This window comes from Salarias fasciatus, chromosome 7 (assembly GCF_902148845.1).
Source record: "Salarias fasciatus chromosome 7, fSalaFa1.1, whole genome shotgun sequence".
In the NCBI taxonomy this organism is placed as follows: domain Eukaryota; kingdom Metazoa; phylum Chordata; class Actinopteri; order Blenniiformes; family Blenniidae; genus Salarias; species Salarias fasciatus.
The window spans coordinates 1,063,346-1,087,886 of record NC_043751.1 but is presented as its reverse complement, the minus strand read 5'-3'; the positions used below and the strand labels follow the sequence as shown (position 1 = coordinate 1,087,886).

At 46.5% G+C, this 24,541-nt stretch overlaps 1 pseudogene; it reads left to right on the top strand.

Moving 5' to 3' along the window:
* Positions 1 to 24,087, top strand: LOC115391788 (anoctamin-1-like; annotated as a pseudogene).
* Positions 24,088 to 24,541: the final 454 nt, after the last annotated feature.

Genomic DNA, 24,541 nt, shown 5'->3' with positions numbered 1-24,541 from the left:
TGGAGAAGGACGAAGACGTGAGTTCACGCTTTAAACCTGATTCTTCTAGAGTAGCGATGCATTCCTGAAATACTGGAATACACACACACACACACACACACACACACACACACACCAGAAACCAGAGTATCAGGAGGTAACTCACACATACCTGGAGAGAACATGCAAACCTCCGATCTCTCAGATAAGCTATCGTGCTGGTACAGCACTGATAACACCAGTGTGACTCTGAAGTGAGACTGAGACGTACGGAGCCAGTCGGCCATCTTCCCCGGACATCTGATACAGAGACAGTGTCGTGTCTGGACCACCATCAAGGCCGTCCTCGCTCTGCCTGATCGGGTTAAAGCAGCTGAGACTGATCAGGAAAGCTCATGACCACAGCCGCTATGAAGCATGCTTTGTTCTTCTCTGCTGATCAGTCAGCATGAATTGATGGGGCAGCAAAGGGAGGAGAGATGAAAGCTGTAACCTCTTCAGTGGGTGCATGTCGACCCAGTTGGCCAGTCTAGTACAGAGCTGAAGGTGAGGGTGTCCCTACTCCACCTCATCTGCCTCCACCAGCCTGACGGAGTGAGAGCCACCACTCGGTGAGAGAGCCTCTGTACCTGCTGTCACTTTATGCAGATCGATCGTTAAAGAGCTCCTGGCCCGGCGCCCTTCAGCAGAGCAGGATCCAGCTGGGAGGCTGTGGACGGTCCCGCCGTCCCTCCAGCAGGACCACCTCAGGTGGCTTTTCTTCAGTCTAACCTGCCTCCCAGACAGGTTTGGACATGGCCTGGGCTTTGTTTATATTTAACTAAAGGAAGTCGGGAGACGTGAATGTTTCCAGCTATTCAGGAGGCTGCCAGTCTGCCGAGGACTATGTGCAGCGTTGCAGTTTGGATGCATCGGTACGTCAGTCGTGTAAAAGTGGAAACTGATAGTCTGTGTATGTGTGAGATGTCCTAATGCCAGAATATAAATAGAAAATATGCTTCTCTGCTGCAGTGGCTCGAAATGACTGAGCTGAGGCCACGGCTGCCACGCCTAAAAATCCATCTTCCTGATGTTCCTCAGCCTGGAAACAAGGAGAAATGAGAAGCTGCTGCCGCAGACATGTCTGCTTTCAGGCTCCAGCCATATTGAGAAGGCTGCGGTTCGAATCCCGGCGAGGACTTTCTGCCCGGGCTTTCCTCCCACAGTCCAAAGTGTTGCATTTGAAGAGAGAGTAGTAACAGACTTTCAGCTTGGCTCCACAGGCCTCCTCACAAGGCCGGTCGGCGCGCAATCTGGCCTAAAGACTGCCAGGAACAGTGTCACAACATCTGTCGGTTTTTAGATCGTTCGGTTTGTTAACTGTATGAAATGACAACATGTTGTGTATCTCCTAGGCCAAGATCCCAGGGGTGGGCTTCCTGAAGATTCACGCTCCCTGGAGCGTTCTGTGCCGAGAGGCGGAGTTCATGAAGCTGAAGATGCCCACCAAGAAGGTGAGTCCGACCCGAGCTCTGGTGCTCCACTGCTCTGTAGGGTCAACTCTGACCGAAGACTGAAACTTACAACAAACAAACCTGGATAACACAGAGCTTACAAAATGTGACTGTTGTAAACCAACAAATTCTTATTATATCGGAATTTCCAGGAAAACGTCCTCTGACGTCCAGCAGTTCATCAGCCTCGACTGACTCGGAGAGTTACTTCTTGCTTTCTGTTCGTGCTCGTTTTAACTTCACATGAAACTTTTCACACAGAACACACAACATCTCCTCATAAGAACCCTTTGTCACCAGGAGAGATCCTCTCCTTGTCTTGTTGATCAGCATGATCCAGACCGGAGCGTCTGCTCCAGAAGTTCTATTGTCTGAATTGTATTATATGAGTCTGCTGCTGTCTGACTGGTGTCCAGGAAGCGGTTCTAATGTGCTTTCCTCTCGCTCTGTGGGCTCGTCGTTCAGTATTTCCTGTGTTCCTGTCTTCTAGTTTCTGTTCATGTGTTCATAATGACTCCTCTCCTTCCTTTATCGGCCTGTAGAATCATTTTCTTTCCATGGGCCTGTTTAGTTCTTGGATGTGGTTCTTGGTGTGAGCGTTCTCAGTGTGAGCTCGTCTGTTCTTGCCGGTCTGGTTCCAGAACCAGGAAGTGTTCTCTGGTTTGTGTGTTGACTCCTCCAGGCGAGTTTGTTTCTCTCTGATCGGCTCTTCCTTTGCTCTGTTGAGTTTGCTCTCTGTGTTCTTTTTGGGTTTCTGAGGTTTTCTGCTGTTCGATCCTCGTCTCTCGAGGAAGTTCTTGTACTGTGCTCTGTTTTCCTTTCCCCAGTTTCTCCAAACGGTGGAATATTCATCAGTCATTTCCAAACCTCCTCGTACATATTGGCTGGATTATATTTACTTTTGTCGTTTCCATGTTTTGGGTGTTTGAAACAGGAAAAGGCTCTGCGGACGAATGCAGAAGCATATCAGCAGGGTGGAACGTCTCTCCTGATGCGTTTTGTCGGTCAAACAGTAGGTCAACCTGCAGTCAGAGCCGGTCGGCAGCTCTCAGATCAGCGACAGGAAGCATGAGCGTGCGGCGCTGCCAGGGCCTCTGCACGCCGTTACATTGACGGCAACATTCAGTCACTTCTGGAATCACCGGCACTGCTGGACCACAGTGAAAGAGAGGAAGCAAATCGTACCAGCCCCGCCCCCAGGACATGGTTTCTCAGCTGACTAACTGGAAGAGGGAGCAGTGGGCTGCCAGTCCAGGGTCACGCAGGACCCTCCAGGCCGCAGCGGCCCACATGCTGGAGAAAGAGCAACTTCTGAGAATGAAAAACATCTGTAAGAATCCACAAACCCACTGTGACGGACTGTAGAAGCACTTGATCCCGTCATGTGACGGCATTTCTCATGACCTTGGTTTCAGTTCCAGCCCGTCGTTTGTCCAGTAACATGATGTTTATGAAAGAAACTCGATGTTTCTCATCCGAGTTCTCAGCACGTCACTGCAGATGACTCCGTGTTGCTGGACCCCACCGAGTCGACTATCAGTGTTTACTCCTGTTTTTACCTTCAGGAGATCATGTGACCCAGCTTACATGCAGATGTTGTGCTGCTCTGTGCTTCCTGTCCCAGCAGCCTCTCACATGTGGACTCGTCTCCTCTCTCTTATCTAACTCAGCCAGATGTTCTCAACCTCTGTGTCTGGTCCGGCAGGAGCGCTCTTCCTGTTTGTCCTCAGCTCTGGGAGTTGCTTCTGGGATTTCTCTGACTCACTATTTACATATTGAGTGCTTTCAGATGACTGTGCTAATTGTGCTAAAGTCCTGCGTTATGATGTCCCGGGAATGTCCAGACTGTCCTGGTCCCTCACGGTGTCAGGCTGTCTCCTGCTCTGTAAGCTGGTTAAATCTGGAGTTTCAACCCTTTCAGATGGAGATGGACGGGCTGTAATGTTCTGGCGGTTCTGTCAGCAGGAAACACTCCACATGGTTGACATAAGGAGCCTCATGTCCAGACACTGGGGGAGTAACACGGAGAGTCGCTCAGCCCGCCGGACAACAGCGCTCCAGCAGACCCACACTGCCCCCGCAGGCCCTGGTTCTCCCACATTATGAGACCAGAGTCCAGACCGGAGTCCAGACCGGAGTCCAGACCAGAGTCCAGACCGGAGTCCACCGGACTCCAGATCGGAGTCCAGACCGAGTCCAGACCAGAGTCCAGAGAGTCCAGACCGGAGTCCAGACCAGAGTCCAGACCGGAGTCCAGACCGGAGTCCAGACCAGAGTCCAGACCGGAGTCCAGACCAGAGTCCAGACCGGAGTCCAGACCGGAGTCCAGACCAGAGTCCAGACCGGAGTCCAGACCAGAGTCCAGACCGGAGTCCAGACCAGAGTCCAGACCAGAGTCCAGACCGGAGTCCAGACCAGAGTCCAGACCGGAGTCCAGACCGGAGTCCAGACCGGAGTCCAGACCAGAGTCCAGCCGGAGTCCAGACCAGAGTCCAGACCGGAGTCCAGACCAGAGTCCAGCCTGTCCGCTGTGGAATGAGTTCATGGTTAATGAGAAAGATGCTGGAATCTGGCAGAGCTGAAGCTGTTCTGTGAGGTGTGGCTGACCTCTGGATGACCTCTGGATGACCTCGGGATGACCTCGGGATGACCTCTGGAACGCTGCACAGCTGTGATCAGCAGCTACTGAAAAAGCGTTTGTCAGGTTATTGATCCCAAAGGAGGCTTCAGTTCTTCATGAATCCGGCGTTCCAGGAGGAAAAGGTTCATGAAAAACATTTTAATCCAAAAGCAAGAAAGAATTTTGTTTTTGTGGGACTGAACGATGGTGAGAAAAACATATTTGGTGTTTCCTCGGTTTTGTTTTCTGTGTTATGAAAAGAGAAACAGTGTGAGAGAATGAAGGAGGGATTCTCAGAGTGGAATCGGCTCACAGACCGTCAGTCCTCCTGTAGCCACACTGGAGCCTGACATCCTGGATCACCAGGCTCTCCAGGCTCTCCAGGGTGACCCCGAGTCTCTGGCAGATCAAACAAGATGGAACCTGAAACATGACTGGCACTGTGTGTCACCCTGTCCTGCCCTCACCTGTGTCTTCTCCCGGATTTGAAGGTGTATGAGGTGAAGAAGTCGAGCGGGGTTGTGGAGAAGATCAGCTCTCTGATCAGTAAGATCCTGGAGCCTCTTCACCCTCACGTTGAGGAAAATCAGCCCAAGAACATCAAACACCTGTCACACACCTTCTCCAGGGAGAAGCAGCACCTGTAAGTACCTTCTTCACACGTGAGGGAAGACTGGGCCGGAGTCTGGGCCAGCCGTCACAGCTTCCTGCAGTCTGCTGCCAGGTTTTCAAAATGGCTGAAAGTTTTATTTTTTTTTTTCAAACATGAGCTTAAAGCTACAACAGGAGTGTAACACACTAAATGCATCTGCTGCGATGTCTCTCTGTGTTTCCACAGGTTTGATCTCTCAGACAAAGACTATTTCTTTGACAGTAAAACCAGGAGTTCAATAGTAAGTCTGATATCGATACGCTTTCAGCCCGATTCACCGAGAGCCTGTACAGAAACACGTGTTCAGGGAAAAGGAGTTTAAAAACACACAATCAAAAGCAACCAAAGCTTTCAGATGTGGTAGAGCCCTCATGCTAACATTACAAGTTCCTGAAGCTAACTAGGGCTAAAGTGTGTGTCCATCAGCGTCAGCGTTCACATGAGTGTGTGTGTGAGTGTGTAAAATCGCCTGATTTTAACCGACAGTGAGTGAACGGGTTCTGCAGGCTGGTCCTCCAGACCGGGGGTGCGGTCCCGGTCCTGGTCCTGATGCCAGTCCTGTCCTATCAGCACCCAGAGACCCTCAGAGGGACAGAACAGTGTCCGCCGTCTGGTGTAAACTCTGCCTTTCCTGTCCCTTCAGGTGTATGAGATCCTGAAACGAACAAAGTGCAAGGCCAAGTACAGCATGGGTAAGTCCTGACGCAGACCAGGAGACGTCCAGTGGAACGCTCTGCTGCCTCCCGGCAGCGGCTCGCAGCGCTGAGAGGAAGTCCTGATGGGAGTGAGCTCTGTTGACCTGTGCTCCGTCTGCAGGTATCACCAGCCTGCTCGCGGCGGGGTTTACACAGCGGCGTACCCGCTTCACGACGTGAGTGCTCCGCTGTCCGCACACCGTGTCCCCGGCGTCCAACAGGACAACGTTTCCGAACGCTTCCACAGCCGTGACATTTCCTCCTGCCGGCTCGCTCCGGAGCCCCGCTGTGCCACACATGGCTGAGCGCTGTCTGAGTCTCCCTCTGGTGTGCTGAGTCTTCACAGGAAAAGCTGTTTTTCTCTCTTTCTTCTGGGATTTTGCCAAAGGTTCTGGTTTGTGTCAAAGCTGCAGGAGAAATGTCCCCAGAGGAAGTCTAGCAGGGTTTTTAGTATCGTTCCTCTTCAGTGCAATACTGTACAATACAATACTGTAAAAAAAACTGATGCATAGTCACAGGTGTGTTATTCAGTAAAGCTTTGCTAGATATAATCCCCATTTAGTAAGTCATGGCCAGATTGACATTTGCAGCATAAAACCAATTTTGGCTACCAAAAATCACAGAAAACAGGCCGGTCAGGGGTCCAGATGTTCAGTGTCGGGCTCCTGGGACGGCGTCAATACAGTGCCAAAATCCGCAAATAAAATCCTTCATCACACACAGTCTATGTACAATCCGTCGACACACACAGACAAATAATCACACATTTAACACATACTGGACGCATACAGCAGACTTTATATTTTTGGCTACTATGTGGATTTTGGCTCCTAAAGATGTTTAAATGGTGGCTAAAAGAACTCCTGAGCTCTCGGCCTTAAATCAGGCTCTGCAGTAATGAGACGGTTGTCATGTTATGAATCAGTGTAACCACTTTAAACTCTTCAGGGCTTCGTTGATGAACTGACTCTCGTTTCTGTCAGCTGGCTTGAAGGTAGTGCAGGGTGGACTGAACCGATGTCCAACCAGAGACGCTTTGAGTCTGTTGAATGAATATTGGAGATGATTCCTCGTGACTGATTGGGAGCTGATCAATGATACTAAGGAACTGTCTGGATAGAAGAAATGCTGGTGATGTCTCAGCTTGTTCTGTGTTACAGACTCATTTGATTAGTGTCCTGGTAAATAAAAAAGTAGTTTTTTGTGGTTCTGAAGGTCGAAGAAACCATTAAATGTGACTATACGAGGGGGACCCAAAAGAATCCGGAATTTGACTAACTTTTTATTCTGACATTTCAAAATAAAAACATCACTGTCGCCTTCAAAATAATCTCCATCCGCTATTGCAGCGCTCCAGCCGTGTCTCCCACTTCACCAATGCGTCGTCAGACCCGTGCGTAATTGTGCCATTTTTGCCGGCTGCGATTTTTCTGTCACCTCCTCCACACTGCAAACCGCTGTCCCTTCAGCTGCTTCTTCAACCTGGGGAACAAGAAAAAGTCACTGGAGGCTTCATCTGGCGAATCAGGCGGATGGGAGAGGGATATTCATTCTTCTCCAGAACTGCGTGAGGCGCAGCGCCGTGTCCGCTGGCGCTCTGTGGTGGTGGATCAACCGGCTCCACTCCGCCACGACGCTCTGCTTCCTCCTCACATCCTCACGGAGCGTCTGAGGACTTCCTGTAGTAGTCCTGATTTACAGTCTGACCTGGAGGGACAGACTCGCTGTGGACGAGACCCTGGACAGCCAAGAAGCAGCTCAGCATTGTTTTCACGGCTGAGCGGACTGACGCGCCGACATCTGGCCCTTCTCAAACCCCGGAACCACTCATGGACCTGAGTCTTCCCCAGAGCAGCATCCTTGTAGGCTTGCTGCAACAAGCTGAGTGTTTCTGCTGCTGTTTTTCCCAGCAAAAAGCGAATTTAATGTTTGCGCTGCTGGCTTCACAGTCAATGTCGCCATTTTGGAAAAAATCGCAGACCGCCACTGCACTCTGTTGCTATAAATAGCGCCTGACAGGCGTCAGTGTCACTCTCGGAGCTCAGATTTCTCACAGATGTGCACGAGGCTACCTGCAGCACATCTGACGGCCAGAAGTCGGAACTCATTATTATTATTGTTTTCTGACCAAATTCCAGTTCCTTTTGGGTACCCCCTCGTATGTTCATTTAGTGTAACGTTAATAGTGTGCAGTTTGCAGCCAAATAATAACTGAAGAAGCTGATCTGCATCCTGCTGTTCCAGAGGAGATCTCTCTGCTTCTCGTCTTCCTCTGTCTGTCTCTCAATCTGAGGCCTGAGGTGTAGGAAATGGCTTAGAGTTGGAGAGCGTGGCTGTTTCCGGCCTGCTGTGGAAGTCCTCCTCAGTAACACCATTCTCTGTGCTTGACAGGGAGACATCAATGAGGAGGGGGCGGAGCCCAACGACCGGAAGGTAAGGAAGACACAGCAGTCCTGAAATGTTTAGTTTTACCACAGCCTCACTTTTCACTTTCAGTCCAACGTGACGACACAGAGCAGCAGAATTCTGTTTCACTGGAATTCTCTGTCCTTTGTGTCATTTCTGCGTCCAGACTCAGTCTGCTTTAAATAAAACATACTTCTTTAAAACCATCATGTAAACTTCTTTTATTAAGAAGTGTTCAGCTTAGAAGTAATCAACTGTTCATAGAGGGAGTCAGCAGACAAGAAGAAGGCTTGCTGAGTCGTTTGATGCTGGTGTTGGGCTCTTCGTCCACTGAAGGCCAGGCTGAAGAATGCGATGTTTCAGTCAGACATGTGGAATAACAGTAACCCCTCTGACTGTTACAGCCTCAGATCTCTGACTGTCAACCCTGGACCTTGCTCTAAAGCAGACGGGGAAAGCAGGATCCAGCACCACCGATGCACACGAGCTTCCCCTCATGCGCATTTTGGGCTCAGGCCGTGCACGTTCCACGCATCCTCTGGGAGCGTTTCCAGCGCTCCAGGCTGTTTATCTGCTCTGTTACTGCAGATTATTTATAGAAAACCAAGCTCATACATTGTCAGTATTATCATTAAGTATTAGTTTATTTTGCCCGGGCTGTCACGGAGATACTTTCACTTCTGCCAGCAGACCTCCTCCTCCCTGCCGACAGAGTCTGCTCTGTCCGTCCTCCACTCTTTCGCTCTCTGGATGTCTTTGTAGACGGGCTTCACAGACTCTGTGGTGTCCATCTGTCCATCTGTCCATCTTATACCACTCTGTGGGAGATTCTGCTGGGTACCTGGAGTTCTCTCACTGTGACAGAGCACAGTTACCACATGGTGGATTGGGATGTTCAGAAACTGTGATGTTAAAGTGTCAGCCTCTCAGGAATGTCTGCAGCACCTCTGTCAGGAACAGATTAATCTCTGAATGGAAAACCAACCGGCCACAGACAAGACCTTCCTAAAGTGCTGGCCAGTGCTAGCATACCAACACGTTCCCTTTTACTCAAACTGAGATTTTATTTGAAGTGAAACCCTGTGTGTTACAGAAACCCTCGCTCCTGACAAACAGCTGGGTTAATTTTAGGTTTTACAGCTGGGAAAACCACTCTGGATCCTCAAACAGCGGCTAGGTGAAATCAGAGCGTTCATCTCTCTTCTGGTTCCTCAGTACGATTCTCCAGGTTTTTTAAGTCACTGTTTCTTCCTTTGACAATAATGTGAGTTCTAAAAATATGCACTTTTTGCTTGTCGGTGACACCAAGTGACTCTCAGACGCTTATTTATTCTGGTAGAAGGAACGGCTGAAAGTCAGACTCTTCAGGTAAATAAATGGAAAAGTCAGTTTCCCAAGCAGTCAGTTCACGTCATCTCACTGTGGGTTTTCTGGTGTGTCTGATACAGAAAACAAAATGAAATGATTTTCCTTAGAAACTTAAACACATTGAAACACGGTCAGTCTGTGAAGTCACGATTTGTGTTTGTGTTGTGTAGCTTCTCTATGAGGATGGGCAAACTACAGCGTCTTCTACAATACCAGCCTATTGGACTGGTGCGGTAAGGACATGTTCACCCTATAGCTCACTGCCTTTTCACATTCATGTCGCACAACATACAGTTTATTAACATGATTTGTTTTAATGAAGATCAGAGTTCTTCTGGTTGCTTCACCTCTCCCTCAGCGAAGTGTTTCATCAGAGACATTTGTGGTTTTGTTCTCTTGCTCAGGAAGTATTTTGGAGAGAAGATCGGTCTGTACTTTGCCTGGTTGGGTCTGTACCCAGATGTTGATTCCAGCCTCTCTGGTGGGCGTCATTGTCTTCCTGTATGGCTGTGCAACGGTCGACGACAACATACCGAGGTACACACAGTACACAACCACACTCAACATAAAATTATGTAAAAGAACAGCTGAATGGGAAATAAAACCTATTAATTAGTCTGTTGAACCCCTCATTATCATCACTGAATGGATTGTAGGTTTAATGGAGACAAATTAAACTTAAAATGAGCCATGAGTGTAACAACAGTTGTGACTGTTTAACGAGACCAACCAGATTTCTAAATATCTTCCCAGCATGGAAGTGGTTCTGAAGCCTAACAGGATGTCCGATTCTGCCGTCAGCTAGCTGCCTACCAGCCTGCGTGCCTACCAACGACCGACCGAATGACCGAACAAATGACCGACTGACTGAACAAAGGAGCGACTGACTGGCCGAACGAACGAACAACCGAATGGCCGACCGGCCGAACAAATAAATGACTGACCGACCGAATGAACATCTGACTGAATGACCGAGCCGAACAAACGAACGACTGACCATCCAAATGAACATCTGAATGAATGACTGACCGAACGACCTCCTCACTTGTAATGTCCATGATAGTATGATAGTATGTGCAAATAGAGGATTTTGTTTAAGGTTTAAACGTAATAAAAACATATTTTTTCAAACGAATTAAAAAGTATTTCTTTTTGGTAGGAATTTTTTAAGGATTTCAGGATCTCACCGTTGAGTTCAAAGAGAAAAGACAAGTCATTTTCAGTGGTAAAGTGTGGATATGAAGGCCGTTGGATGTTGTGGATTCGGCGTTTCCGTCAGAGTGTGTGAGAGAAGCAGCTCTCCTGCTGTCGGCGCTGGATCCTGGGACGCTGTGGGACAGTCACACAGGGGATCTGGTTTGTCTTCGCTCGTGGCCTCGTGCCAGAGACATCAGCGCTCCTGCCCTGTGCGTTTGTACGGGATGAAAATGTGTCCCGGCAGCATGTCATAATATCCTGCTGCTGACGGGAAGCAGGCAGACGAAGAACAGCAGGCCCTGGGTTCTCACCTCATCCATCAAACCTCTACCTCTGTTTCACAATCTCTGTTTCTCATTTCACGCTCTATAAGACCACAATAAAGCACTCAGTGAGCGTCAGGCCCAGAGTTTTAGACAAGTTAATTGAAGTCATCAGAGCCCACTGCGTTTGGCTGCTTTGTAAGTGACTGTCAGTCATCTTCCTTCTGTACCAGTTGATCTAGTTCCTGCTGAATAACCCACAGAGAGACAGGCAGTCTAAAATACTTATATCTGAAGCTGCTGTCCCTCGAAATCCTGCTCACTGTTAGCATTAGCACTAGCATCTGTTTCACTAAACTCCTGTTTGCTGGAAGAAAAGTGCATCTCTCTCTCATGGAACTCAGATCAGAGCCACTCTTGGTCTGTTTCCTCATTAGCTGTGACTTAATGACAGCCTCAGATAGCCGTTAGCTTCCCTCCCTACGAGCTGCCTGCACCTCTGTCCTGGTTTGTCCTTTTGCCATCAGTTCATACTTCATTTCCTCCATCTTCAGCTGAACTTACTGACTGCCACACAGTGCTGACCGTGTGTGTGGTGGTGTGTGTGTGTGTGTGTGTGTGTGTGTGATTCCCAGCATGGAGATCTGCCACCCCAGGAACAACATCACCATGTGTCCTCTGTGTGACCGGGGTGCAGCTACTGGAGGCTCAGCACGGCCTGTGGGACGGCTCGGGCCAGCCACCTGTTCGACAACCCGGCCACGGTGTTCTTCTCCATATTCATGGCTCTGTGGGGTGAGTGAACTCCACAGCGCTCAGTGGTTCCTTCAGCCTTTCAGTGTGTGACACTGGGAAGACGTTCTGCCACTCGCTGAACTGCAGGCGATTCTTTAGACTTCTTGACAGATACATGGGGCCTGATTCACTGAAGCTTTGTGTGGAGAAAAATGGGAGGAAGCTGATATACATCACGTAATTACAATGAAATGAAGGATATCTACGAACAAGGCAGGTTGTGTCTGACATTGTTGTGTGAATATGGAAGTAAGTGAACCTCTTCCTGAGGACCTCAGAGGTCGGGATGGTTTCTATTCATGCTAATTGATAGATTTAAAAAGACATTGAGCACATCTGAGGATGCTTTAGTCCTTTTTTAATGTGTTTCACATGTTGCAAACCTGCTCAGCCTTCAGCCCTGAAGTTGGTTTTATTGTGACTTTTCTCAGCTGGCCCACCATGACTTCTATTTGTGGACTTCATTCTTTGACAGGTCATCTCACATGTTACAGTTTTGTTTTTGGCCAATTTCAGATTTATGTTTCTGAATTCTGTCTTCATGAACAGGTTTGAATCCATGCTATCACATTAATACTGTACTTGTGAGGACTTTGTGCTCCATTCAGTCGTTCCATGACGATCCCAAGAAAATGAACATGGAAAAATACTCTTTCCAGAGGACTGTCCTCACTGTCGTTCGTAATGTAAAACATCATTTGAATACTCCTCGTTGCACATGTTGTCTCTCATGGTTTATTAATCACCTGAAAAATGAGAGAGGGCGTAACAAGCAGCAGCCCCTCTTCTTCTGTCAGAGATACAGCAAGAGAGAGCGCGATCAGAGCCAGATCCTCAAATGAAGCAGAGAAGATGCATTCTTTTAAATTTAAATTTCATATTTTATGTGTGTTATTTCAAGTTTTGAACTCTCAAGATAGTGCCACAACAACATTAAATTGAAACTATTTACAATTAACTGTATTAAACAATCCAACAGTAAAGCTGCCATCAAAAGGAGTTTCAGTCAGCCCAGCCTGTGGTATTTACAGGAGCTCATCTCAACCTCCAGACTGTAACCAGGCTGAAGTTCTTCTCTACGGAGATCTTGAAGGGCTTCACAAGTTACTATCGGCCGGATGAACGGGTACTTTTGTGTCCGATGAAGGGGTGAACAGGTTCAGACTGATTCCTTCACTGAGTGTTTTCAGCGAGCCGTTGTGTCATTCAGAGAGAGCCGCTGAGTCGTTCAGTTTCAGAGTCTGGGTGTGTGCGGTGGTGAACTGGGAGCTGCGGTGACGTGGCGGCTGGTCGCGGTGCCTCCCTGCTGGAGGCGGATTGTTTCCCGCCGGCTCTCATGTGTTTCCTTCCTGTCGGGCTTCCAGCCGCCATGTTCATGGAGCACTGGAAGAGGAGGCAGATGAGGCTGAACTACGAGTGGGACCTGACCGGCTTTGAGGACGAGGAGGTCAGTGGACTCACAACACCAGCACACAGCACACAGACACTCACAGGCCAGAACATTATGACCACCTCATCCACATAGTGTAAGCCACACGCCGATAAAGTGGCTCTCTGACCTCTGATACTCTGCATTTTTGCTCTAATGTCATGATTTCACAAAACAATTAACGATTTCAAGCCTCTTTTGAATTGCTGTAGAAAGTGTGTTACCAAACATGAGAGCAGCGGGTGAAAAGCAGCCCGTCAGAATGTCCTACCTGTTTCCCAGTTATGACTTTGCAAAGTGAAAAAAAAGCCACAAGAAAACCAATTTGATCTTTTAACAAAGTAAAAAATTGCAATTTATTGACTGTGGAAAGCAGTGTCTTCGTAACAACAGCAGAAAAGCGTCAACAGTGTGATTATGCAGTGTGAATGAAGCTTTTCTATTAATAGTTTGCTGACAATAAAAATGTCTTGACCTGATGTGTCACAGAGATCTGCATTCAAACATTCCAGTTTTGTTGCCTGTATAATAATTGTGTTTTCCCTATAATTATTGGTTGAATGTATATCCAGTTTACTCTCTAAATGCAGCGACATCATTGAAAGACGATCAGTTACTGTCACTTGATTGACCTTCTTCTGTTTTGGTCTTTTTTCACAGGAGGCTCTCAAGGTTTGGAAAAATTCTCAGAATGTTCTCTTTCTTTAAACTTTCCAGGCTTTCTGATTCTGTTTCAAGTCTCCCATCTTAAAAAAATCACACACTGGGTTTGTTTCTGCACAATTTCCTGTATTTTAACCTCGTTCTCAGCTGCTTCTGTCTTGCTGAACTGAAAGGTCTCAGACTTTTTCTCTGTACTCGAGACGTTCGTACTGTCCGTGTCTTCCGCCAGCAGTCTGGAGCTTCTGGGTATTTTCCAGCCTCTGCTTCTCATTGCTCAGTGACGGAGACGCCTGATGGTTCTCGGTCATGGTGTTTGTGTCGGTGTCGCCCTCACAGGACCATCCCAGAGCAGAGTATGAGTTCAGAGTCATGCAGAAGTCCATGAGGAAAGACCGGAGGGCACAGCACAAGGTACGTCCATCCATCGTCCATCCGTCCAACCATCCATCCATCATCCATCCATCATCCATCTGTCATCCATCCATCCATCTGTCCATTTGTCCATCCATCCATCTGCCCTTCCATCATCCATACAACCAACCATCCATCATCCATCTATCCATCCATTAACCATCTATCCATTGTCTACCATCCCCCACCCATCCTTCTGTCCAACCATCCAACCGACAATCCATCATCCATCATCCATCTGTCCATCATACATACAACCAACCATCCACCCACTCATCCACTCATCTATCTATACATCCAACATCTGTCTATCCAACCAACCATCCATCATCCATCCATCCATCCATCCATCCATCCATCCAACCAACCATCCATCATTCATCCATCCATCTGTCCATCCATCAACCATCTATCCATTGCCTACCATCCACCCACCAATCCTTCTGTCCAACCATCCAACCGATAATCCATCATCCATCCATCCATCCATCCATCCATCCATCCATCCCTCACAACACAGTAAAATATCCTTAGAGTTTGTAGATTAATGTTTGTGTATCTGATCTTCTGCTTCAGTTCAAAGAAAAACCACATGATGAGCAGTAGAAATGAATAGACGAACATGTGATTTTACTTCTGAATATCCTGACTAAATGTGCTCAGATCAATAGAGGAGCATTTGAAAGCTTGTTCTGATTTCTTTGAAGAGATTTCAGTTTTTTCCTGCACCGTCAAGTTTCTTCTGAAAGAAACTGTTGAATTCAGCTGGACTTTCCAGCTCTTCCCATTTGTTTGACGCTGTCCTCTTCATGTCCTCATGCGGACTCATTTCCTGCAGGTGGAAAAGCTCACCTGTCGAGACCGCCTCCCTGCATACATGACTAATCTGGTCATGATGCTGCTGATGGTGAGAACCCTGTAACTTCATCACATTAACTCACTCTTAATGTCATTCAAGCAGCACCATCTCGTGTAACGTTCAACATTTTGCTTTGTATTTTTGTTTCCTCACTTCATCAATTTCATGTTTGTAGACACTTATATTAAATATCCACACTTCCCTCACAGTGCAGATTCGGCTTTCCCTGTGTGCCCATATGATATTCAATAGGAGGTTGAAGTGAAAAGGCAGGAAGTGAGAGTCCCAGCTTCACTGCAGGGGGCAGCACTGAGCACACAGGGAGTTATTTAAGTTGAGGGGGTTGAAAACATGCAGCAGCCAGGCTGCAGAAACCAAAGCCAACTTTAAAGGATAAGTTTGGTTTTAACAGTTTTCACGTTGTTTATGGAACGAAGTAGAACAATATCCTCACCCAGAAGGCTTTTCTGATTCGAAAAGTGGTCCGGGAGAAATTTAGATCTATAGTCGAGCTGCAGACCTCCGTATACTGTTAGCCAATGGGGCATGTGTGGCGCCGGCTCCCAAAACGGCTTTAATCGTCCAAAAACCCATTAGTTTCATCAATATTTCCTCCTGGTCCGTCACGCCACTCCTCCTCCACAGCCCGGTGTCGCAAAATACATGCTGTTGGTTTTTCAGATCTCTGAAGTGAATACAGTGAACAGGAAGTAAGCTGAAGTACATCACCAGAGACACAGTAGGTGGCGCTGTGCACCAAAGCTGTTGGTCGCCACCCGCTCCAAAGAAGAAGAAGAAGAAGAAGATCTCTGAACTGCAAACATCGTATTCTATTCTTCAATTCTTCTATTCTAGCTAGCTTGAAAACTACTCCCAGGAGAACACACTTTCTATTAGCTTTGATTAATTTAGCTCTCAGAAATTTATCAGACTATATTCAAAATGAGTTAAAATAATTGCACTCATTATTTATCTTATATTCTTATATCTTATATATATTATTGTTACCTCATCAGGCTTTTAACCTTGTTCTTCTTTGCATCCAGACACAGGGAAACATTTGGAGTTGAGATTATTTAAAGGTCTTGAGCTGTTGTTTTCCTGATCCAGACTGATGTGGGATCAGATCTGATTTATGGAAATCCCCTGAAATCCTTCTGCCTGCTCAGCATCCACGTCTTCCCCTCGTAATCTCCAGATCGGTGTTACGTTCGCCATCGTGTTTGGAGTAATTCTCTACCCGGATCTCCACCAAAGCTGCTCTTCACATGAGTTCCAGCCGATCACCAGGAACCACGTGCAGCTGACGGTCAAAACCACGGCGGCCATCATCAACCTGGTGGTCATCCTCATACTGGACGAGGTGTACGGCGCTGGTGGCGCGATGGCTCACTGTGCTCGGTCAGTGGTCTCTCTTTCTGCATGAAAAGACCATCAAACGTGTCTGAAGGAGAGCACAGATCTGTGACTGGCTGGCCCAGTGGACATCACATCATTTCAGAAGGTTTAAAACATATGTTTGCATTGGATTTGAAAATGAGAAACAATCTGGGAGATCATGAGTCACCAGGTCAAGCTGTGGGAAGACAGTAGAAGTACAGGAGTTCAGGACGATTGCAGAACAGCCGGCCGTTAGAGGGGCGATGGAGAGCTGCTCCGTTCAGTTTGTCTGATTTTTTTAAAAGAAAAGAAAACTAACAAATCTTATTTTGAGAAAATTAGTGTACAAAAAATATAAATCAAATGGAAGAAAAAGCTCTGCAGAGCTGCTCGAGGCCAGCCAACCAAGAAATCCACATGTGGAAAAGAGACTTTACCCAATCCTCTATCGTCCGTTCTGAGGTGTTAAGGGCGCCAAAACTTTCTCCCCAAGACAAGTGAACAGGTGAGAGAGGGGCAGTGATAGCTTCTGCCACAAGGGGGCAGTGCTGTAGCAGCCAACAGCTCTGTGTGATCAAAATGTGCTTCCAGGTCCTTCTAAACTGTGTTTGTACAATAAGCTGTTTAAGTTGTGTAGAGAATCCCCTCCGTTATCAGCACTGGCATTAAATCATCAGTATTTTCCAGAGCTCTGGAATCCAGGGTTTATGGTCTGTTGTTGAGATGGTTGATGAACTGAATTAATAGGCTGTAAAGCTGATGAGGTGTCATATCATCATCATCATCGCACCAGAAACCGAGCGAAACACAATAGATCTAGATCCTCCCAATGACGTCAAATTGATAGAAATAAAACTGAGCTTTTAAAGGGTCTTTTGTTTTCTTCTGGCATTCATTGGAAAACAACCAATACCAACAAATATTTACTAATTAGGCTGTCAAGTGTTGCTCAGTCTCAGGCAGTTATATATTAATATTAGAATACAGATCAATGGATCTCTCAACACTCTTTCATTGGTAATAAACCTTAAGATAATAAAAGCCTCAGTCTGTCATCACCACTCCGGCTCGATGAAAGCGAGGCTCCACCGATCAGGAGAACCACTTCCAGTTCCAATAAACTTAATAAATAGTCTTAAAAGGCATTTTCCTCTAGTTTCTTCCACTAAATGGGCTTTTCAGTCCGGTGGAGGAAAAATTCCCACAAACACACCCTGAAGCGTTTTTCTTCCCACCACAACAGTTTTCCATGACAGGAGAATCCAGCTGAATATAGTTTCAACTTTGAGATGCTTTTCTTTTTTAGACTGCTTAATAAGTTCATGTCTGATTCGTCTGCTTGACGGACCGAAGGCCGGAGCTGCTGCTACTGCCTCCTTAACTTCTTTAAATCATTCTCAACAACCTCAGTCAGCCTGAAGACTGTCTCAACAGTCTGCTGTCCAGTGCTCCTGGTAAATGAATGAAAGGATGGGAACTTTCCATAGAGAAGAGCAGGTTTTCAATAAGACTGAAACCGTCTCAGAGAGACTTGTGTTCACTTTTAGAGGCTCCGAAGACTGACAAGAGTTTTGAGGAGCGTCTCATCTTTAAGACCTTCATCCTGAAGTTCGTCAATGCCTTCACCCCCATCATCTACATCGCCTTCTTCAGGGGGAGGTTTGTTCTTTCACATCCAGTTTAAGTCATGTGACTGACGCGTTGTTGGATCCAGAATGTGTTTCTCTCTCCAGACTGGTTGGCAGGCCGGGAAGCTACCTGTATGTGTTCGAGTCTTACAGAATGGAGGAAGTAAGTTCTCACTGTTCTCACAAAGAAATGACTTATGATCACCAGAGTTGGGTATGTAACGACAAGTAACGAACGTTACAAGTAGTTAAATTACTTTTGATGGGAACGAGTGGCGTAACGGCACTACTCCTTCTAGATTGGTAGTTAAACTAGCGTTACAAATGAAACGCTACGATCGTTACTTTTACAATGACTGCAGCAATAGAGCAACCAAAATATTATTTAAGCTGAGTTTTTTTCTTACCACCAGTAGATGAACAGTGACCACACGAGCAGCTACTGGCTCTCTCTTCCGGGTCAGGGCTGATGGAACCGTCACAGTGAAATTGGTTGCCTTATATCAATTGTGCCCCACTGACACACTGCACTCCCTCCGACGGTAAATGCCGCTTTTAAGGAACACTCTGAAGATAGGGACCCACACCCTTTCCCTATCATTGACAAAGTTAGACAAGCTCATACTTGTGTCTCTGGTCCGGCTGGTTCCAGCTGTTAGCATCGCAGTAGCTTAACTCGAAGCTTAGCTGGAAGTCAATCAGAGCCGGACTACGAAATTGGACAAAATCCTCCTTCCAGTGGTCCAGGGGATGGCGTATCAGCACGTGAAGTCAATCCGAATGTATAAAACAGTTTTAAAGACGTGTTGTCTTTTCATAAGTTAAAATAACGTGTTGATACACAGACCTGCACATGGCCGCGCTCCGCGAAAGGATATACTGGTGACCAGCTCCGCGGAGCACTATGCAGTAACGAGTAGTGTAACTTCTTTACTATTTCCATGGAGTAATCAAGTAGTGTAAGGCACTACTTTTTTCAAAAGTAACGAGTAACGGTAACTCTTTACTTTCTTGAGTAACGGACCCCAACGCTGATGATCACACTCCCAAAGCAAAGGCAAAGTTCATTTGTGCATCCACTGTTTAACGTTGTGAGTGTAGGAAGAAGAGTTCGATTCAGCTCATATAATATTAAAGCAACAGCAGCAGAGACAGATGTAGATGATTCAGGAAACATTCATTCTATCAGTGGGAACTCTTCTTCCCACAAAAACCCCTCTGATTGGCTGTGAGACATAAGCTCCTCTCCTCTGACTGGCTGTGGAATCAGGAGCTCTCGGATTAGCAACTATATTTTCCTTCATAGATAGATAGATTTTTTTTATATTTATTTTATAATTTATTTATTTATTAATTTTATAATAAACTAACAATGTATGTGCCTCCTTTTCTATAATCTGCAAGAAAAGAGCAGAAAAAACAGCTTTGAGAGCTGGGAAAATGACCCCTGCACTAAGAGCTGAATATCGCACTTCCAAGGAACAGGACCGACAGTTTTTGGATTTACATGCATCATAACTCTTCATCAGAAATATGCCAAAGCACAAAGAAACACAGAAATAAGCTGATCTCACCTTCTGTCGTAATGGACAAAATATTCAATCATTCTCTATTAAAAACGTAACTCAAGAATATTTGACCAGAGTTTGTCGTGAAATGCATCTTTTAGAAGTGGTATGCCACTGCTGGTTTCACCTCTAGGACACAGAGTATTGTGGCTTCCTCAGAGTCATGGGATAACTGTCCCAAAAAAGAAACAGGATTGAGAGTTCAATTTCAGAAGTTTATTCACATAACTCAGGGGCCAGACGTATCCCAAGGCAGGTGAATCCAGAGAGAGCAGTAAACATGAGCAGAGGTGGGAACAGGAAGAGAACTGGAGGAAGTGGTGGGATGTCTGGAGCCTGGCACAATGAGGGGCGGGTTTAAACGCTGGGGGATGAGGGAAAAGACAGGTGAAGCACATTAATATGAGGACAAACGAACGGGACAGACAAGATGAGGCGAGTACCATCAAACTGGAAAGGACCGACAGAGAAGTGACACAGAATTTACACAGACTTGACAGACACCAGGCTAATGCTAGCTAGTGCTAAGGTTGTGGTGGTGTGTGTTTCAGTGCGCTCACGGCGGCTGTCTGATGGAAACTCTGCATCCAGCTGAGCATCACATGCTGGCAAGCAGCTGATTCAGAACAACCTGTTTGAATCGGAGTGCCGTGGAGTACCGACTCAGCCGGACGGCCATCCACGTTCACAACTCAAAGGATGCTAATGCCAAGTAAGCTAGTGAATCATTCACACAGTCAAAAGGAGGCTTTGGTGTATTTGCTGCTTTATCCTTTCAGGAAACCTCTTATCGCTGGTGCATGTAGTTCAGGCAAATCATTGGCCATTTTAAGTTTCCAATTACTTAAATAGCCCAGAAAACAACAGAAGCATCTCTACCTTTAATGGTTCTCCTCTGAGGATGTCTGAATTGCTGTTTTCGGGCAATATATTGGTGTCTTCCTGGTCTAATGCAAACTGCAGGATGGATTTGGATCAGTCACTGAGATGTCTGATCCATTAGTTAAGGCCACAATTGACCAAGACCAATATTGTATCAGATCAATCCATCACCTCTGGATATAAGCAGATTTTTTTTGTTAACAGCCTCTAAGTAACAGGAGAAATGTTTTTTTTTTTTTTTTCATGAATTTATCAGCTATTAAAAAAAAACAATAGAATGTGAAAAACATTCAGGAACGTGGCATTTATTGATGATTACTTGTCATGAGACTTTTGAGCCTTCAATCCTCCGACACTTCAAATTGCGCCGCATGTTACCAAATAAAACAAAACTAACAAATTCTCAAATGGCGGAACTCTGTGTAAAATATCCAATAAAGTCTTGAAATGCTCCACTAATCAACTGGAGGAAAACACCGAGGTGAAAAAGACGGACAGACATTTTATGGCCATCATGGTTCATAAGCTCATTAACATTACTGTGTGTGTGTGTGTGTGGTGTGTGTGTGTGTGTGGTGTGTGTGTGTGTGTGTGTGTGTGTGTGTGTGTGTTCCTCAGCAAGCTGAAAAAACTAATTCGGTACATTCGCTCAAAACCTGGAGCCTTTCAGAGGAGGAGAGGCAGAAGAAGTTGCAGAGATATGAAATCGATCACTTCCTGGAGCCCTTCGGTGGATTAACTCCTGAGTACATGGAGATGAGTCAGTCGCACACGGTGGCGTCGTTCCGTACTGTTGTCCGTGTCCTGTCCTGCCGTGAGGAGGTTGGATGTGGACTGAGCTGGTCTTCTCTTCCTCCTGTCCAGTCATCCAGTTTGGCTTTGTGACTCTGTTCGTGGCCTCCTTCCCGCTGGCTCCACTCTTCGCTCTGCTCAACAACATCATTGAGATACGACTTGATGCCAAGAAGTTTGTGACTGAGTTGCGGAGACCAGTGGCAGCGAGAGCCAAGACATCGGTGGGTCATCTTCATCATACTCGTCCTCGTTTCATTCAGTTTCACAGCTCTCGGGAAAATCCATGGATGTTCCTGACTCATGAGAGAGCACCAGCCCAGTTTACTCCAGAAAAGTTTAGAAGGGCATTTAATCATCTGGCCCACCGCGATTTTTATTCTTTGGACTGTCTTGCTATATGTTCTGTGCTCTCTTAGGACTTACAATTTCCATGTTGATCCCATGTAATGTGGAAGAAATGTGGAAATCAATCCGAGTTTGGAATAAATCAAACACATTTAAGATGTTCTATCAGAAAGTCGAAATCTGAGGTGCAGAACAGAGAATATGTTATAATAAAGTCTGTAAATGGACGTAATGGTGGGCCAGCTGAGGAAATGTCTCTCACCACAATAAAAGCAGCATCACCTCTGAACACTGAGCTGATTTACTCCTTATTTTAATCTTGGGAAAAACAGATGCAATAATGAGGAATGCATGTGTTTTCATAGGTGTTGGTTATTTTGTATTGATGAAGCAAAATGTCATTCCTCAGTGTTTCATTAGTAGATCAGTTTCTCCATGAGTCTGAACACCAGCTTTCAGTAGGTCCGCTGGTCCAAACACTTGACAGTATTTGAGTTATAAATAGAAGCACAGCAGAACCCAAAGCTGATTCATGCTCTGATGCCTGCAGGTATATGTACAACATCCTGAGAGGAGTGGCGAAAGTGGCCGTGATCATTAATGTAAGTAGACATGAAGTGAAAAGGCTGCCAGAGCTTTCACTCTACATACAGTGTGCCATAAACACAGATATCAATGCGGTTTACACTTTCTACAAGATTACCTCCGGATCTGATCAGAAGCTGCCTGAAATGTTGTCTCAAGGCAGACTGGATGTTTAAAAATCTGCTGGAGGTCTCATTCATCCAACAAGTTTCAGTCCCACTAAAGAAATCAGCATTCATCAGATCAGTGTTGAATCATATTATAAACTTCTTTAAACAGTCCATATCATCAGTATGGTGCACAACGCACGGGTGCTAATTGTTGCTGTTTTGATGTGAACAGGTTTGTTTGTTGTCCACCAGTCGTCATCTGTATTTATTAGGGTGCCTTTCAGTGACTTAACCATCCTGACAAGTCTTGTGGCAGCCCTGTGGATCCCTGACATTCCAGCACCCCCCTCTCATTACGTGTCCTGCAATGTGTGAACCTGCACCCCTGCCACTCTTCCCAGGCATTTGTCATCTCCTTCACTTCTGACTTCATTCCTCGGATGGTCTACCAGTATATGTACAGCCCCGATGGCTCCATGCATGGATTTGTCAACCATACGCTGTCCTATTTTAATGTCAGCCACTTCCAGGAGGGCAAAGAAACCATGAGTCCAATGCAGCTGGCTTCCCCGTGGAGATATGCAGGTGGGAATACGCCTCATTCCACTGTGCTCAGCTTCAGACTCTTTTGTTTGTTGCAGAAATGTAAGAGTCCACGATTGAAAGTTAGTGCTACACACTCTGTTTGGTTCCGGTATCACCAACAGACCCTTCTCACAGGGTCACACAGCAGTGAAGAGATAGCAAGCTACCGTAAAAATACAGACAAATGCTGATTATTTCCCTCACCTCACGATGAGAAGTATTAAATAGATTTCTTCCAAATACATTTGAAAATAGTCTCACTTGATGCTTGCTTTTTCAAAACCTCTGATTGAAGTAGCTACATCTGCTTTGTGGCAGTGGACTCAACTTTTAACCCACATTTAATGCTGAAACTTCACTGCTGTTCAGTTCCAAGTGGTAAAGAGCTACTTGACTGGCCAGCATGAGAATATCCGGAACAAAAGACTAAAGAGACCTCAGATGATAATCTCTTATTTCCACTGTGTGTTTTCTCCACAGATATAAAGACTACCGAGAGCCTCCTTGGTCTGCCACTCCGTATGAGATCTCCAAGGAGTTCTGGACGGTGTTGGCTGTTCGACTGGCCTTCGTCATTGTTTTCCAGGTGAGAGGAAGTAACTCCATGAAATCTCTGTTACACCAGCCTAAGCTGAAGGTCCGATCATGACTGAACACGTCTCAGCCTCTGACAGCACCAATAATCACACTGATTGGAAAAGCTAACGGCTTCAGCTGGCTCGGAACACCCCGGACCTCGGGTTTAGACTGCTTTCTGGAGAACTTATTGTCTTATTTGCTGTTCTTTAACTTTCTAAAGCTGAATGAAACAGTCAGACTGATAGCTTTTTGAGGGGTGAGACAGCTTCAGGAAGTTGATGAGGTGAGTGGAGGGACTTCACGGAGCCTCCCTCCTCGTTTCTCCTCCAGAACGTTGTGCTGCTGATGAACGACGTGGTGGACTGGCTCATCCCGGACATCCCCAAAGACATCAGCCTGCAGATCCACAAGGAGAAGATCCTCCTGGTGGACCTCTTCATGAAAGAGGAGCACGGCAAGATCTTCGTGTACGAGAGCGCCGCCCCGGCGGGGGAGAAGGAGAGCGGCGGCCGGGCCAACAACAGCACGGCGGCCCAGCCGCGCAGCCGGCCCAACGCCAACAGCACCAAGAGCTTCTGACGGCAGCAGGCGGAGCCGGTCGCTTCCTGTTCAGAACATTCCAGCAGCTGGGAGAGCAGCTGGCCACCTGCTGCTCGCTGAGACTGAGTCGGCGGACGCTCGCGGGGCGAACGCTGATCTGTGAAGGCGTCGTCCCGATCGTCGAAGTGTGCATGAATCTGTAAATGTGTATTCAGCTTCGCATGCACTGAGAGATTTCAGACTTTGTACATAAATATCTTTTTTTTTTTTTTTTTTTGCAAAGCTTTGCAATAGTACATGAATATATACAAAAATCTCTAAATGCTCAGTAATCAACCCCGAATCCAAAACCACTGCAACACTGTTCAGTGCAGCGATGTGTCAGTGTCACCAACCTGCATCCCAAACGACTTTAGACGATGCAGGGAAAGGAAATGTCATTTAAAGCTGGTTCAAGCGGCTCATCATTGGTCCACTTCATGTGACGACCTGCTGTATGGACTCAGACAGAAGACAAGCCACCAGGAATTGACAGAAATGGCTGCATGTCATTTCCAAAAAACACTTTTTCCCTTTCTGTTTTAGATATTTTACATTCTGCTGTCGATTCTCAAAGCTGCTGCTGCCATGAAGTGAAAAACAAGCTATTTCCTCTGCATTGTTCTGATGTCTGGCATACGGTTCATGGTCGATTGGTAATGAAAATATGGGTCT